The sequence below is a fragment of the Vanessa cardui genome, chromosome 4 (genome assembly GCF_905220365.1).
Source record: "Vanessa cardui chromosome 4, ilVanCard2.1, whole genome shotgun sequence".
In the NCBI taxonomy this organism is placed as follows: Eukaryota; Metazoa; Arthropoda; class Insecta; order Lepidoptera; family Nymphalidae; genus Vanessa; species Vanessa cardui.
Window position 1 is genome coordinate 388,227 of NC_061126.1, and position 19,618 is coordinate 407,844.

The window sequence follows — 19,618 nt, forward strand, 5'->3', positions numbered from 1 at the left end:
TTACATTGTAGATAAATTAGACAATAAAGAAAAATGCCTTACAATTTTTATAGATCTTCAAAAGGCCTTCGAGTTCGAGTTAGAAGCTTTAGGTATAAGAGGTAAACAGCTACAACTTTTTGAAAATTACTTGCAAGATCGCTCCCAGCAGGTTAAAATAGGTGATGTGATTAGCAATGAGAGTCCTATCACCTATGGAATTCCCCAAGGCAGTATTTTAGGCCCAACTCTATTTCTGTGCTATATAAATGAGCTTTGTAACCTTAATCTAAGCAAGTGTAAAATAATATCATACGCCGATGACACCACTCTTACATTTCATGGTAAAACATGGAATGAGGTATTTTTATTAGCACAAGAGGGTTTTAATACGGTTAATCACTGGATGGCTTTAAACAGTCTCACGCTTAATCCACAAAAAACTCAATACATAACCTTTTTTATACGCAACACCTACCGTAATAAAATTCTACATGAATTAATAGCTCATTCCTGCAATCAAAAAAATCACATTACATGTAACTGTCCCATGATTAACAGAACCGATCAAACTAAATACTTAGGTGTTACAATCGATCAGAACCTCACCTTTAAAGGGCATTTAATGCAAGTAAGTCAAAAAATTAGAAAGCTCACTTATATCTTTAAAAATTTAAGAAATATCGCTGACTGGAGACTCGTCAAGACTGTATATATATCATTATGCCAATCTTTAATAGCATATTGCATATCAGTTTGGGGCGGCTCGAGTAAAACGCTCATAATTGAGGTGGAAAGAGCTCAAAGAATGTTGCTTAAAGTAGCTCTCTCTAAGCCTCGCTTATTCCCAACTGTAAATGTATATAAGGAGGCAAATGTTCTATCTGTCAGAAAACTTTACATACAAAATATGATTTTAAAAAAACACTCAACGATAAATACATCACAAATAGATACAGTTGACTCAAGAAGATCTTATGAGGTCTGTGAAACTCAAAGAGTTCAAACTTTTTTTGCCCAAAAATTTTATAATTTTAAAGTAGGAAGGCTGTATAATAAGATAAATAGAATACTTACAATCTCAAATTTAATTAAATTCTCATGTAAGAAAAAACTAACTGATTGGCTATTAACACTTGACTATGACGAGACAGAAAAAATAATAATGTAATGGCTATACATAACCACGATCCGACTAACTCACACACACACACACGCAAGCACGCACACGCACACACACACACACACACACACACACACTCACACACACGCACACGCTCGCACACACACACACACGCACACACACGCACGCACACACACGCACGCACACACACACGCACGCACACACACACACACACACGGAAATTCGCAGATGCGCGCACACATACATCAAAGTCACGAACATAAATTACTTTTCATTTTATTTGTCTTTATTTCATAATTTACAATGTCTATATCATGTTTGGTCTTTTTCATATTACATGTAATTTTATATAACAAATTGTTGATATCCTAGAGGTGGAGCCAGGAGACCCTTAGCACAGGGCAACCTAGTTTGGGCTCCTGTCTCCCACACATTATTGTACTTATTATTAAGATACGTTTAAACTGTAATATATGTAATGTGGGAGAGAATAAATAAATAAATAAATAATTATTATTATTATTATATTAAAAAAAAGGCGTCGAGCTATGTTCGATTAGCATAAAGTGCTGTTAAGCAGAATATCAGTGTAAAAGATTTTAAAAGTCGTGTTTATAATACTTGCTTAAGCATAAGATCTAATATCCCACGAGACCTGCGAGCTCTTAGCTATGAACTTCCGTCATGTTAACCTGGTCCGTAATGTTCCAAAAGTAGCCTTTCATATAAATACAGATGTATAATATTATCGAGTTTGTATATAGGGGATTTGAAATTCGAAAGTCTACCGATACATCTTAAAGTTAATGAATCTCTTTTGACTGATGTCGAAACCTTTTTGCTCTCCAGTGACAGTAAATATATATTTTAAATAAAAAAAAAAAACCTTTATTTTGGATTCCATGATTGGGGGCGCGGTTACATTTATCATTATTTAATATTTATTTACTCAAATTGCGGTATTACTCTCACGTTGTAATAATATCCATTTAATTATATACCTATTAAATGGATAAAACAAATATGATCAAACTTAAATGTTACAATTACAAATTATTAATTTAATTATTTCTTTTAATAATCGTGTTGCATGTTTTAATTGTCAGAGAACCAAAGTCATCAATATAGCCCACCAGATTAGTAAGCTGAAGTGGCAGTGGGCTGGCCATATTTGTCGCAGAACCGATAACCGTTGGGGAAAACGTGTTCTAGAGTGGAGACCGCGTCTCGGTAAACGTAGTGTAGGACGTCCTCGGGCACGGTGGGGTGACGACTTACGCAAGACGGCTGGCAGGAGCTGGATGCGAGTATCCCAAGAACGATCTCAGTGGCGTCCAATTGGAGAGGCCTATGTCCAGCAGTGGACGGAAATGGGCTGATGGATTGGATTGGATTGATGTTTTAATTACATGTAAATCTACCGAAAATAATGTGTAAGAAACTCAGAAGTTATTTATTTCCAATAATAAAATGTTATAGGAATGTTAGCTAACCGTTTAGCCTGCATAGAAATCAATAAATACTAACTCCATCTACAAAGAATGTGCTACGCAGAAAATCTTATCAAGTAATAACAAATGTTTAAAACGCTAAATTAAATTTCTCCTGGAAAATCTCTTAGAACTTAGTATAGTTTGAAAATATAATAAGGCTGTTACATAATATATACGCATCCTATTTAATAAAATGTATTATGTAAAATATTGTCAAGTAATCTTGCTCATTTTCTCTGAAATATAATAATATAAAGGTCAGTACACGGTTAGCTTTGCAAATAAATATTTATGTTCGTCTTAAACTATTTTCATATTTAATATATTAAATATAATATAGCAAAATAACATTTATATATTATATTTGTGCGCATACTAATGACATATGTACAATTTTAACATAATAATCACTCTTTGAAGTTAATTTGTGGTTATTCTTCTATTTTTTTGTATAAAACATAAAATACATTAATAATTAAAAACATAAGTGTCACAAAATGTTTTTTTTAATGAATTGAATAGAAATTACGAAATTAATTTCATGTTAGTAGGTATCTTAGAGTCAACAGCTGACGTCAATGATGGTGATTTAGAAAATGGAATTACCCTTTTTTATTCCATGTATTATCTTTAATTATTTATATATTAGAGTAGATTTTATATGGTTGGATAAATATCAAAGCTATTAATATTAGTATTAGTTGTATTATAATGGCTGTCGGCAGTTAAGGTCACGGCACACTCACTAGTAAATCAGTATGATGCTTGGCGAGCGTCAAGTGTACCTGTTACGCACACTAATAAAATAAAATTGATTCATATGTTTTATCTCTTTTCGAGTGCGAAAATCTATCCATGTAATATATATGAAAATCTAAGTTAATCTATTATCGTTTCAGTTGGATGTTCTGAATAAATAGTATCAACACGGCCTGATTATACCATATATTACTGTTTCATGGTTTCTTAATTTTGAACACCCATATATTTTCCTAAATGAGAAATATATGGATGGGTTAAGTAAGTCAAGTATCAAGTAACTATACTTTAGTAGAGTTCAATATCACAAATATGAATTCTTGTTGGAAGAACTTTGTATAAGACCGTCTGGGTAGGTACCACCCACTCATCCTATATTCTATCTCTAAACAGTGGTACCCAGTATTGTTAAGTTCCGGTTTTATGAATTAGTGAGCCAGTGTAACAACACACACACACAATAGTCACACAATTACGCAACCTAACCGAGGTTGCATAGTGGCGATGTAAAATTTAGTCAACATTCCTTTCGTCGACATATATCATAAAAGTATTCTTCAGTATTTTTATATTAACAAAATACTTATTTCATTGAACAAACATTCCGTTTTCCTTTAACATAAATTCGCTTAGAATCTAATTAACGTTAATTTGAAATAATATTCATTTAATCTTATTTAAACATCTCGTACAAAACTGATATCAAAGAAAACGAGCCCACTTCGGTATTCGTGTTTAAATAAATTATTCGTTTAATTAAAGTCAATAATATCCTAACTGTAATTGTAACTCCGGTCCCCCAACATGTTACCGCCGAATTAATTACGTCTCGTCTTTATAGACCTAAGTATAAAGGCTTTATATATCTGGCTACATGTACCCTTATACCTCTATATATAGTATATGGTGACGTGTTAACCTCAACGATATACTAGGGACTGAGATTATGAACTATACCGGAGTTAGGAGGGGATTTGAGAATAGTTTCGAAATTATAAGCTACTTTGTACAAAGAGATATACAGCGACATGGGAAAATATAATATAGTTAATCGGTATACTGTATGTCCTTATGTTGAGTTATCAAATTCACGTAGCATAGGATTATAAATATCACAAACCTCCAACCTCTGGAATGCTTCTGATATATTTATATCAGAAGCAATATAAAAAAGAAATTGTGAAATGTCTAATAATAGAAATATTTAATTTCATTTATTGGTTATTGTTCGGTATTTTGGTTTCATATCAAAGGAGTTGCGTTACCTGAACTCATAACATATTAAAAATAGCTTAATAATAATATACATATATTTATTTATGTTTTATTATTTTTATAACTTTAAAAAAAGTTAAAGTTTGTATTACGTGGTAAATAAATTACAACCATTCCTTAAATATGACTAAGCCACCACAGTTGGTAACTTAATTATAATATCCGTTGTAACTATAATTACACTAGATCACTAGCCAGTGTAAATACAATTCCACCGGCAAACACTCACCATATGAGTGTTTGGCGAGACAGGCTTACCTACACAAAACCCAACTGTAAAGTAAATTATATTGTTCGCTATAGATAACATGTACAAATATCATAGAATATTACATACCATATAGTTATAAGTTGATAACTACAAACAAGTAATATTTACTAAAATGTTTATAATAAAGTAAAGCAAAAGCCTTTTCTATTAAGGAGAGGGTTTGGAACATATTCCACCACGCTGTTCCAATGCGGGTTGGTGGAATGCACATGTGGCAGAATTTCGATGAAATTAGACACATGCAGGTTTCCCCACGATGTTTTCCTTCACCCCCGAGCACGAGATGAATTATAAACACAAATTAAGCACATATATATAGCGGTGCTTGCCTGGCTTTGAACCCGCAATCATCGGTTAAAATGCACGCGTTCTAACCACTGCGCCATCTCGGCTGAATTGCTCAAAGTAATTATAAACCAGTCAGTTTCATATCCTCGATTAGCAGTTAGCAAACGATTCAACAAGTGGCTATCAACCCCTACACAAATAATTAATTATTGTATGATTAACCCTAATCATTTATTAAATGAAAAAAATAATCTTGATACTTACAAAAACATTTCTAGTGTTATTAAAGAAATAATAATTTTAATTAGACATTTTGAAGAGTCTTAGAGGTTTGTAATAAGCGAGTGCTATGTCGACTAATTAGTTATTTACTTTAGTAAGTGTTTATAAATAACAAGAATTGTAACTCAGCATTTCTTTGTAAACAAATAACATACATTTTCAGTCGGCGTAAGAAAATATTCTACACCTTCAGGTCTATTTTCGTGTGCTCAGTATGAGCGATAATCTGCTTTACCGATTGAGAATGACATATTGCGTCGTAATGATTTGATGTTCAGATTCAAAAGGTACTAAGAGTTTAAGACTAGATAAAGGAATGAATTTGAAAACTAACGAAGGTTTTCTTACTCTGACTGTACATGATACATGGTGTAGTGTAAATATAATGAATTTATTGAATAAATAAATTTGTTATCGATAAAGTTATCGAGAAAAATGAGCCCGTAAAGATGAAAGGGCATGTTGAAAGCGTCTTTCTTTTTGAAGACGGATAAAAAGGTTAACTTCTCAAAGTGATTTGATATATACCCGAATACCATAAAAACAACATGAGTACAGCTCGGGTCTGATATCAGATGGAAAATATTTGGAATATGCTGGTATGGAAAGCAACTAAGGCCAATCATAACTTTTTTACAGATGCCATAGAAGATAACTTATATTTAAATATTTGAACATGATAATACTATGAAAGAGACGTAAACCGAGATGATATAGAAACGGACTTATGATTTTTAAGCGGGACTTCTAATCATTACGACTGAAATAAAAAATGTAGTAATATTTTGTTAATAATTCCATTAGTTTTCACCGTTAATAAGAATATATTATGAAGGTATTAGGGAGAAAATGTAACCTGTGTACTAGTATAGACTATAATATATCTCTGAACCAATTTTTATTCAGATCTGTTTAACCGTTGTATCGTGATTGAAATACAAATATTCATCCAACATTCATGACATACCAGTTCACGCCCACGTCTTTGCTCAACTTTTAAGGTTGTTCAAACAGTAACTAATTCCTTGGAGTTCAAGTCTGCTCCATACTAAATTACATCAAATTCGGATTTAATTAGTGGTGTGCTGATAGAGTTGCTTTCGCATTTAGAATATTATTAAAGATTATAAATTAATAAAAATTAAATATTTTATTATCTTGGTCTTCCGGCAGATTTTATTAAGATCATGATATTGCCGTTACAAAAAACTTATCGTCAACTTAATTCATGCAGAAAGGTGTTACGTATAAATAAATTTTAAAACTGCCTACTACTTAGTTCTAGTATATGGTATTGATGTATACAACACTTTACTTCGACCTTCCATGATACGAACTACAATAAGGTGAAATAGTAGAGAATAGGTATTGAGTAAATAAATCTTTAGTGGAGGTGAGTTGGGAATAAATCCCCTTCAGACTGATGAGAACTCATTAAAGTTCAACCCGTGGAAACCGAATTTTTCGTTAAAAAAGTATACCCTTTTAAAACGTTGTAAATTTTGCCTTTAATCAAGTAAAGTGTTATTAATTCTAGAGAAGAAGAACAAACAAAACTCCTGGCATATTTATTGGACAGTATTTGCTGAGATTTATTTAAAGTTTTTTTTTTTTTTTTAATTAATAATAAATTTTGTTTACTATAGATTTACTTTTGTATGGCTTTGTACAAAACTGTCTGGGGAAGTACCACCTCTCTCTTCGGACAAATTTATTTCCAAGGTTGGCGGTGCATTAGTGATTAGTGATTAATGGACAATTAATATTTCTTACAGTGCACAGGTCAATGGGCCATGATTACTCACTAGCTGATGGTAGATTTGCCTGTGCATATGCCGATATTATAAAGAAAAGTGGAGGACGAACAAATGGGCCACCTGATTGAAAGTGGTCACTTTCAAATAGCAGACCTACTAACCCTCTAACCGGAATACCATTTGAAATATATAAATGTCATTTATAATTATTTTAATAAGATTATTGGTTTTAAGCTTCGCTTTTCACGTGATTATATACAATTAATTTAATAAAGAACGACAAAAGACCAAAACGTAGGTACATAGTGGAAGAAATAAATATATAAAATTGGAAACATTGTGTTTCTTGCAAGTAAGAGTAATTTTCATTTTCATTTAAAAACAAAACCAAGGAGAACGAAGCAAAGAGTTTCGCCAGCAGTAACTTACCTGACAGCGTCATAAATCATTGAAACCTCTGCGGGTATGAATGGATTAATGAATATGCAAAGGGACCAATAAATTTGGTTCAATCGTCCCGGCTGGTGTCACGACGAAATCAAATTAATATTGAACACGACGTTTCCGTTGGTCGCAAAATGTATTGCCCGCGATGACCAGGCTTTAATGAATGATAACATTAGAACAAATATAAGTCAAGCTGTTTCCGAATCATTAGTCAAGTTTTAAACTCACCACTTGAAGGGCTGAGATGGCCCCGTGGCTAGAACGCGTGCATCTTAACCGATGATTGCGGGTTCAAACCCAGGCAAGCACCACTATATATATGTGCTTAATTGTGTTTATAATTCATCTCGGGCTCGGCGGTGAAGGAAAACATCGTGAGGAAACCTGCATGTGTCTAATTTCATCGAAATTCTGCCACATGTGCATTCCACCAACCCGCATTGGAACAGCGTGGTGGAATATGTTCCAAAACCCTCTCCTTAATGGAAGAGGAGGCCTTATCTCAGCAGTGGGAAATTTACAGGCTGTTACTTTACTTTACTTACTTACTTGAAGGGCAAAACAGGAGTGACTTCTTAAATAGTTATGCTTATATTGCAACCAATTAAAACAGGCACATCTTATCAGACTCAGAAAAGAATGAAACTAACAGTAAATAAATAAGGCATCAACGCATACGACGTTATAAGCATATACAGGTGATATAACTATTTAATAATATTATAATGATTATATTTGAAAATTTTAAGACAGCGATAAATAAATGAATTAATAATGATTCAATAAAATTATCGAAAGTGTTTTTGTATGTATTATAATCATTTAACAATTCTGAATAGAAATTGATTTGAAAGGAACCAAAATATTTTTTCATTCTTCTTTTTCAGAAGTTTACCGGCGCTATACCTTCGAATCCACAGTCCAATAAAGTCAGTTCAATAAAAAAGTAAGAAATAAAATTCTTTCCTGTAGGAACAGAATTTTTCTTCGGCAAAGTGTAATTTTCACAACGATAAACCGTTTCCGATTCCGACAAGCGACAATTGAGCCAATCCCAATACTTTCTCGTCCGGAGAAAATCGTCGCTCGAAGCTCCTGTTAAACTACAAACCAGCCCACGAAGCGCTACAGCGCTGCAGGATTCAATGGATTCTCGTGAGTTTACGAGTTACCTACCGCTCGTTCGGCGCTCACTATCGCGTTTCACTTTAGCGCTAATTTAACAGCTAACTGTATATTTTCCAGCGCACTAAGTGTGTAACTTTGAACATATCCTCGAATTTATTGTTCGACTACTCGGGTTTAAAGTATGTAATTGTATTTAGTTTCGGAAATCTAATTCTGATATTTGTTTCCGGTACTTCGATTGATTGAGATAAAATATATTCCTATGTAAGATATAGATTACAAGAGACATTACAAATTGAAATAGAACAAAACAAAATAACCAACAGAAGCATTTTAACAACGTTGCAATAGACCTACAAAACACACCAGAACAGAACACCTAAAAATCTAAATATAATAAATCAAATATTCATTAAAGGGATCAGTCATGGGATCGGAACATGTTCTACTTTTATCATATATATATTGTTATTACTACAACCTATATATTGTAATGTGCCTATATAATTACTAACAGCTTTACAAGCGTTAAGCTAGATACACAGTAACACATTGATTTATCCCTATGTCATTAGAATACTTAGTCAAGATATCTTAATACCTAGAGTGCGTGCATCACAAACGAAGATTGATTTAAAAAAATTTATCATCATCATCCTCCTGCCCTTATCCCAAGTTTATTTGGGGTCGACCCAGCTTGTCTCCTTCCATACTTCTCTGTCGGACGTCATCTCACCATTAACATTCTTTCTAACCATATATTTAATTGTACAAAACAGCACCTTCAAAGATCCATGGAAAAATTGGAAGCGATAAAACTTTACACTATACAACAACAACAGCCTGTAAATTCCCACTGCTGGGATAATGGTCTCCTCTCCCTTTGAGGAGAAGGTTTGGAACATATTCCACCACGATGTTCCAATGCGGGTTGGTGGAAAACACATGTGGCAGAATTTCTATAAAATTTGTCACATGCAGGTTTCCTCAGGATTTTTTCCTTAACCGCTGAGCACGAGATGAATTATAAAGACAAATTAAGCACATGAATCAGCGGTGCTTGCCTGGGTTTGAACCCGCAATCATCGGTTAAGATGCACGCGTTCTAACCACTGGGCCATCTCGACTCGTTTACACTATACAGATGTATTTTTATTTTATGCTCAATTATGTATATTTAGGTAGCATTATATACGTCAGTAACGCGCTGGCGTGCGTCACGCGCAAGTACAGCACTCCAGACACCGAGGCTATTATCTCGTCCACGTTGAAGGCAGCGAAGGCCGCTATTAAACTCTCAACGAAGCTTTACAAAGGCTTAAATTAGATCCGAAGCGATTCTTTATTTACCAGTAGGAAATATACTTTTTAATAGGTGTATAGAATCTATATACAAAATTATATAACATATTTACTTAGTATAAATTGACAAAATTGTGTAATATTATAAGTGGCCCAGTGGCGAAACGCATAAATCCTAACCACAAATTGCTAGTTCAATCCAGGCGAGCATAGAAATTTCATGTGCTTAATTTGTTATTTATAATTTATCTTTTACAAACTCTAGGAGTAGGGTTTATATTTAAGTATTTGTTGTTAACTGAGGTGAACATAATTAAATCTTATTTAAAGGTTTCACCTGATTGGAATAAAACCGACAAGAAAGCCAGTCGGCATTATTTATGCCAATAAAGATAATTATATGTACTCGATTCAATGAAATGATTTAATTAGCCTTTTAATTATCAGCCAAGCCAATTTATTAGACATAGCCATTTAACAATCGACCTTAATGACATTAAGCGGCATACCGGATCGTTCTAGGTATCCTGAGCAACGGAGACTCCCACATACCCCTCCACATCTACGTGGGGGAAACGCATATTTCCAGCGAGAACCAAAAAAAAAAGAGAATATAACGATGTCATTTAGGACGCTGGTTGATCGTATTTTTTTAGTAAAGCAGCAAGGTTTTTTTATTAAACGGTTTATCAAGTTAGCTGCTTATCATATATATATAGATGTGGGTTTAAATAAAATATTTTTTATTTTTCAGTAAAGTATTTATATTTTTAATATTATGATTTAGATTACTTTTGTCGTCAATCATCCTTCCCTTCTCTGTTACACTATATAATTAATAGTCGATCAATAAAAAAAATGAACCTAAAAATTATAATGTAGGATTAATATATAGCCTTAAATGAGTTCAAAGGACTTAACCTAATTCATAATGCTAAGTGAGCCGCAGTTGATCACGTCAACAAAGTGAGATCGGCCAATGTGCAAGTCTATAAAGTCGAAATTCGTCTTTCAACCCGATAGAACAGATAATATAAAATTGAAGCAAGAAAAGTCCTGAGCGTAAGCCAATTCAGTTCATAAACATAATATTACGAATGCATAAAAATAATCCAGAAATATTACCGCGCTGCAGGAAACGAACTACTGTTTCGACCAACTTAATATTACATTTATTGTACTTATTTCCTTTTGCTTGCGAAATTTATTTTTCATTTAAACAACGTGTGGTTTTTTAAACACAATGAAAACGTATGTTCCGAACGTAAACTTAATTCAACTCAAAATGTATTCTTTCTGTTGTATCCTCTTCTTTAATTTATTTTATGAGATAGGTGTTGATAAATGGGTGTAATAACTATCGTTAAAGAAAGAAAAAAAGAAAGAATGAAAGAAAGAACGAAAAAAAAGAAGGAAAGAGAGAAAAGAAAAAAGAAAAGAAAAGAAAAGAAAAGAAAAGAAAAGAAAAGAAAAGAAAAGAAAAGAAAAGAAAAGAAAAGAAAAGAAAAGAAAAGAAAAGAAAAGAAAAGAAAAGAAAAGAAAAGAAAAGAAAAGAAAAGAAAAGAAAAGAAAAGAAAAGAAAAGAAAAGAAAAGAAAAGAAATATTTAAATGTTAAGTGTCACTTAACACTCACTACAAATCAAACTAGAACAAAATAACAATACTAGTTCCTCTGTTTGGCGGTGGAATTAAAATGATGAGTTGGTGATACCAAACCAGATAAGCTTGCAGACAGCGTTATAAAAATAAAAATACACACAGCCTTACCAATTAAATCAAAATCTTTGTTCGTAATTTCTGGCCATAATTTATTTTATAAGCAGGACGTTCTGTGAAACATTTTTTATATATTATATTACATGGCTTATTAAGAATGATTAGACCGATTCTGATAATAAACCACCACAATTTTCTAACCACCGAACCATTTCAGCTCAAAGCTTTCACAAAAATCTAGTGCATTACTTAAAAAAAGCTGTACTATAATACGAATAAAACACTTAAACAAAGAAAATATCCGCTATAAAAAAACTTAGCTAATAATATGGAATTTGCTTTTATCCTTTTAGAAGTACAGCAAACATCACTTGCAGTAACTCTCACTAAGCGACAGCTTAATAGGAATAACGCGTCACTCACATTATTACGTATTAAATATTCACGAAGTTTGAATACGACGCAGCAACACGCGCCACGGGGGTAAAAAAACAGCTGCTTTAGCGATGTGGAACATTTATTACACTATCGTGATCGCTGTGACTGTGTTGCATAATGTGATTCTGTCCCCACTGCTCTTTGAATCTATATGGTTAATTTATTGTGAGTATGCTATATATAAAATCAGAAACATTTTTGAAGTGATAACTTCTTATTCGAGGGTAAAACGCTTCGTTACGTAACGCGTTACAGCGCCAGGCTGACTGACTTCCATTTCTCTTATAAATTGTAGGCTATAATTTTTGTACTAAGAATAAAGCATATTTTTTAATTAATAAAATATTTATTCTTGGCTTAAATAAAATTTAAATAGTTTAGATTCGTTTCGAAATTTTAAGTGATCTGCACCGAGACGCACAGTTCTTTCTTTTTAAATATAATAAAAGTATTTACGTACCACGGTGGTCAGACCAATTCCGATACCGTTACTTACAAATACATTAGGACATTGATATTGTTTTTAATATTTTGTTAACAATATTCATAGTATTCAGAGATGTATGATATTTATGATACAAAATTGTATAAAGGGTTGCAATTCAACGCACTCAGCTGACGCTCGACGCTCGAGCGATCATTTTGCAAGGAATCCCCATTAAATGCAGCGACGCGTTCACTCATGCGGTTGGCTTCTTTCGAATGGTATGTGTAATCTGCTTTCAATTATTGTAAAATGATATATATATTTTTAAATTATTATCGAAAGCGCATTGTAACAGTTCACTGTGGAGTAATGTATGAAGCTCTTGTGGCAACTATAACAAAACACAGAAGCCTTGTCGTGTCTCCAGTCCCTATCCATTACAATAGGATTTAATGCGATAAATATATTTGAAGTCATGCATTGAATTATATAAAGTAACAGCCTGTACATTTCCTACTACTGGGCTAAGGCCTGCTCTTCCATTAAGGAGAGCGTTTGAAACATACTCCACGATGAATTATATATGTCACCGTAAAATTGTAAATACTGTTAGATTATCAGAGTAAATTTTAGTTAAATAATAGAAACTCTAACCTGAACACACCGAAATATTGTGAACTATCGAAATTGTATATGTATTTATTGTAAGTTGTATAAACATTCACAAATTTTCGGCAGTTTACAATTGCGTGAGATAGATTATAATCTAACGTTATTTTTAATTTTACGGTGATATATAGATTCGTGCTTTCCTGTTATCTTGATCATGTGTTTACGGACGTAAGGCTTAAAATTCTATATGAACGCTACCACCACAGGGACCAGAATGTTTTTGACATGCCTTGCCTATAACTTGTGCCTGTTGACATTGACTTTCTCAATTTTAAAACCGCTACTCAACAATACAATTGACGGCAGAATATGTGATATGTGTGCAATGCAATAATTACTGAACTCACGTTGATATGATATATAAAAAGATGATTATTTTGCGATACTTGCTTAGAAAGTCACATTATATTACAGACTAGAATTGTATCAGTAACATGATACATTTTGTTTATGCAGGATAATACCCCGCGTAACAGATAACTACAGCTTTGTTAATATATATAATGTTTAGTTTGTATTAATTTGTAAATTGCTTTTAATGAATATTATTATAAATGTTTGTGATCAGATTAATTGACATTCTACTGATGAATAACATTATTACACTCTAGCTATATGCATATAATGCTAATAATACGAGCTAATTGCTCCGAGGTGTTACACATGGCCGTTCAGGCAGAATACCTACCTAATGAAGCATTCGATGTTATTACTAGCACTCCATACGAACAAAGGAAGCATTTGTAATAGTATGATTAATTTTATTTAATTGAATTCTTAATCTATTAGCGTTATGTTAAGTCTGGTGGATAGGTTGCGAGGTCTACAGAAGCATTAACATCAAAACGATTAGACGCTCCGATCCTGGCCGATCCATCCTCTTTGAAGATTATTTCTTTTGTAAATTTCGTTCTTGTACCTAATGAAATATTTTATATTTTTTTCCTATATTTTTGTTGTATAAGCAGCAATAAATCCCTCATATATAGACGACTTGGCGGTTATTTTGTTTATGTTATAGGGGCAAACGAGCAGGAGGCTCACCTGATGGAATGTGATCACCACCGCACATGGGCGTCTGCGACACCGGGGGGCTTGCAAGTGCGTTGCCGACCCTTAAGGAAGGAGTACGCTCTTTTTTTGAAGGTTCCCAAATCGTATCGGTTCGGAAAAACCGTCGGCGAAAGCTGGTTCCACAGAGTTGTGTGAGGTAGCAAAATAGTATAATCTAGAATTGGAACTATAATAAATAAATTTCATCAAGATCTGGTTAAGACTTTTGGAGATAGACAACGTAAGTAGATTCACTGGATGCTAGCAAAACAGCCCCGATTACATTGCCGTTACATATTTTAACCTTTTTGTCAAAAACTTATAAGAACTAAGTTTCTTGATTGTAATTCATCATTCGAAATCATATGGAATTTTATATTAACTGAGTTTACGATTAAAAAAATAATAATAACTCAAACGCATATTAAGTGTGAACGATATTATACGAGGCTATCATTGTCATTAACCTACAATGTTCTGTTAAATCACAGTTTCAACTCGAACATAAGCAAATAAGAAAATATAGACAATAGTAATGAAATAAAATGGCAACGACGCTCTGGCCCGAGTCGGTATTACAATCTGTTTCCGCGAAATCGTCAGGTAATTGGGAACTCAAAATAACCAGAGAATATTGAGTCTTTTGGTAATTTTAATCGAAATTTAAATACACTACGTCTGCTGTAATCTTTTTCATTAAAATTTATATGAGTTTTTAAGTTCATAGTTATTGATGTATGTACATTTTTTAATTACTATTCGTAAGTGATATGAACATCGTGCTCCCATATGCTTAATTGTGATGGCAAGCTTCTGCTTCTGGGTTTGAATTTCTGACTGAGCCCGTCAAAATGAATTAATTGAAATTGAATGAAAGATTGCCAGTCAATTGCCAATCGCAGTAAATCGTGGTAGGAGCGAGTTACGAAAATAGCAATGTTACACTTTTTTATACGACAGAAAGCATCTATGTACTAATACTACGCTGCTACGATGTTAACGAACTAAATGATAGGTTTCTATATAAATTTGTATAAAATGTTTGAATAATTGCTTAATATATTAATATATTTCAAAGGTGTCTTGAATGCTGAGTTTATGAATCCGCCAATTAGTATTATTTATGTGAAATTATTGTTTTTTTTTTTTTTGGTTTTTTTATCATACGAATATTTATTAATAATTTAGGAAGCCGATAGTTTAATAACAAAATAAATTAATGAAGACTACAGATTCTAAAATCAATCAAATTTCGAATAATAAACCTTAAAACAGCAAAAATGCATTCGTTCGTAGAAAGTAATCAAAAATTAAATAAATATATCAAAGAGAAATAACAAAATTCGAAAATCGGTTAAGATGCACGCGTTCTAACCACTGGGCCATCTCCGCTCACATTATTTTTTCATTTCTATACACAAAGCAAAATCAATATAAGCAAAATATTTACTGTACATTTTTCAAGCTCTGATAATACAATCTCTAGAAATAACTAACGTAACGACTGATTCTTATTAACATAAAATCACAATATTATGATAGTCTATGTTACTATGACGGAAAGTCTAGATATAATATTCTAGATATAATTTTCCGTCAGATGGAAATTTTGTTGAGCCAGTTATCTTGAGTGAATCAGAGCAGAAACAGAATATAAAAACTTAGTGTACAGAGAATTCGTAGATCTTAAAAATGTCTACGACATCTCAACAATGCCGTATTTATCTTGAAGTCTCTTTCAAGTGTCCTTTAAAGATGTTCCATCGTTAGAAATTTTATTTATTTATAATTATAATAAAAATTACACAGTAAAAAACAAAGTCGCTCACCACTGTTTGTCTCTATGTATGCTTAGATTTTTAAAATTACATTTATTTGAAGCGGTTTTTTTAATAGATAGATTGATTCAAGAGAAAGGTTTATATGTATAAACGCACAACATAGTAGAAATTTTCTGAAAAGTAAAAAACATTGTAAGACATTCTGCAGTATATTTAGTATCAGTGATAGCGTGCGAAGTCGGGGCGGGTTGCTAGTATGTTATACATTGCAATTTCAGATTAATTCCGAATATAAATGAGGTTTTTAAAAATAAGGTTTTAGTCTTAGACATAGTAATTTCTTCTAGGCAACATTTTGGCAGATGACTAATAAGATAAAAAAAATCGATGTACAATCTAGGTTGTTTTATTTACTATGCTATTAATCTTAAACAAAACAAATGAGAATAATTATTCTTTATACCATATCATAAAGTATTATCTCTTATAAAATATTTTAAGGCTTCGTATCAGATAATAATGTTTTTGTAGGTCGAACATTGTCTCAGCGTCGGCCGAACAAACTAGCCCAACGTACGTTCGGTACAGGCTTAAGAGAGGTTTACGATGTTTGCGAAGTTATAAGAAAAGAAAATATCGGGCGCGCTAAGAATATGATATAAACCCTAAATATGGGCAAGATAACGTTTGGATTATTTTGTTTGGATATTCAATTTTTTCACAAAATATATGTATATTTTTAGTATGATTGTCACGTTGGCGTACTTGTGAAACTTCAGAATGGATAGTTATAAAATGAATTAATATTAAGCAAAAACCAATACAACAACCACAACAACAACAGCCTATAAATTCCTACTGCTGGGCTAAAGGCCTCCTCTCCCTTTGAGGAGAAGGTTTGGAACATATTCCACCACGCTGTTCCAATGCGGGTTGGTGGAATGCACATGTGGCAGAATTTCAATGAAATTTGTCACATGCAGGTTTCCTCACGATGTTTTCCTTCACCGCTGATCACGAGATGAATTATAAAGACAAATTAAGCACATGAAACAGCGGTGCTTACCTGGGTTTGAACCCGCTATCATCGGTTAAGATGCACGCGTTCTAACCACTGGGCCAACTCGACTCTAATACCAATAAATATGTATCAATCCGATAATCTTTCAGGTTTTCTCATTAAAACAAATTAGTATGAGTAAGTATATTATAGTATACTCGACATGCAAACACAAGCGATTAGAGAGCGATCACGCAGACGGAACATGATGTCTTTCGAGAGTCTCATGTCACTTGCCGTCACGGCTTGCGAGTTCATCTTAGGTTAGCTATATATCGTGCCTATATAACATGAAAATTGATAATTACTTACCCAGGCTTAAACCTACAATCTACAAGTCAGATTCACGAGTTATAAAAATAGGGCACTCAGTTCTTATTAAAAAATAATTCTTCAATTACTTAAATTGGAAACAAAACATTTTTCTATCTTTGCATTACATTATCCTTTCTTGGTATTTTCCTTCATTCTTATTTCCACGGTAATTGTTATTGACATCTTATAAAAAACAAAGCCGGGGGCGCGCAGCTGACAGACGTCAGACGCGGGCAGTGCCTCACTGTTTACATTATGCATCACTTGTAATTATGTCGCTTCATATTATTCAGAACAAAACAACAATATTGTATTATTCTTACAGAATATGTAGCCGTACTGCCAAACAAGAAACCCTGATGATGAATGCTCAAAAGTTAAGGACGAACATTTCATATATAATTTATGTATATACTCATATTATAAGATACAGAATGTATATATATGTATGTGATAGATAGCAGGTGGATTATGTAATCATCTAGTTACTACAATTTCAATAAAACTAAGATAGTTTTACGACATATTTATGACAATATATTACGTTTTTTTTAAAGTATGTTACGTAGGTACAAGTATGTGAGGCTACTTCCTGTGGACTAAGAGACTTATTCTATAGAGATTTCAAAGAGAAATCTTTTTCAATATTGTATCCAATCGACCCGTTAGTTGTCATTTATTTTACACAACGAGACAAAAATATGGAGGAATCATCGAAGCTGCGTCTAATAGTGGCAGTCATATGAAATTTACTAGCTTAACACCTATTGTACTGAGCAGACCAGATTTTTTTTATAAATCAAATAAAATGGAAAATTAAATTGATTTAAAATCTTTAAAGTGTCGGAATGAATGATTGATTGTCTATGATGGTTTTGTATAAACAGTTCCAAAAAAAAATTAAGAAGCAAAAGGTTATAATCATCTCAACGCACTAACAAACTTTTTCCTCCGGACTCATTTGTCACGTGTAAAATTTCGTTAACACACTAAAGATTATAATTTATTTATCTTTCAATACAAATGTAATTTAACTGATATAAACGTTATTTGGGTCGCAAACACAGTTTGGAATCGAAGCGCAAATAGCGGCTTCGCAAACAAACAACACGCATTTGTCAGTGATTAACTTGGAAGCTCAGAGGGACCACTTCATTAAATATGCTGATAAAAATTTCAGCTCTCGGAAAATCACTCATACGTTATATTGAACTAACAAGAAGGCAGCTGAGATGGCCCAGTGGTTAGAACGCGTGCATCTTAACCGATGATTGCGAGTTGTTTTGAATTTATGTTTATAATTCATCTCATGCTCGGTGGTGAAGGAAAACATCGTGAGGAAACCTGCATGTCTGTAATTTTATCGAAATTCTGCCACATGTGCAATCCACCAACCCTAATTGGAACAGCGCGGTGGAATATGTGCCAAACCCTCTCCTTAATGGAAGAGGAGGCCTTATCCCAGCAGTGGGAAATTTACAGGCTGTTACTTTACTTTTTACTTTATAATAAATCTACAGCCCGATGTCCACTGCCGGGCAAAACAAAAAGTTCTCAAAGATAGCGAAGACGTTGCAGCTGATGAATAATAAACACAAGCTTTGGTCAAGATTCACGTTTTCTAACCCCAATGGTTAGGTTAGATGAAATACCCCCTTAGCGAGCGACAACCTTCGTGGCAGATGTGGAGACGTCTGACCGCGTGATAAAGTGTGACGAACTACCTGTTGTAGTGGGTCTGTAACCGGATAATTGCTGCCGAGGTCGCGTTTCCGTGGTTTCACCAAATAGCAACGAGAAGAACACCTAGGGGTTTTAATCGGTAGAAGTCCTACATAACTCTATCGCCTCCTCGGGCGTAGAATTATCATATTAGGGTTACCTCAAGTAACAAAAAAAAGTTTAGGTTAGATCGTCTCAACTCTTGTACTGAAACACATAAACTTCAAAGCATCGTTTAACGCTACAAAATCAAAAGGACTTTAAATAGCTTCTTGTATCCATCTCGATTGATATTCAGCAATGTTGTT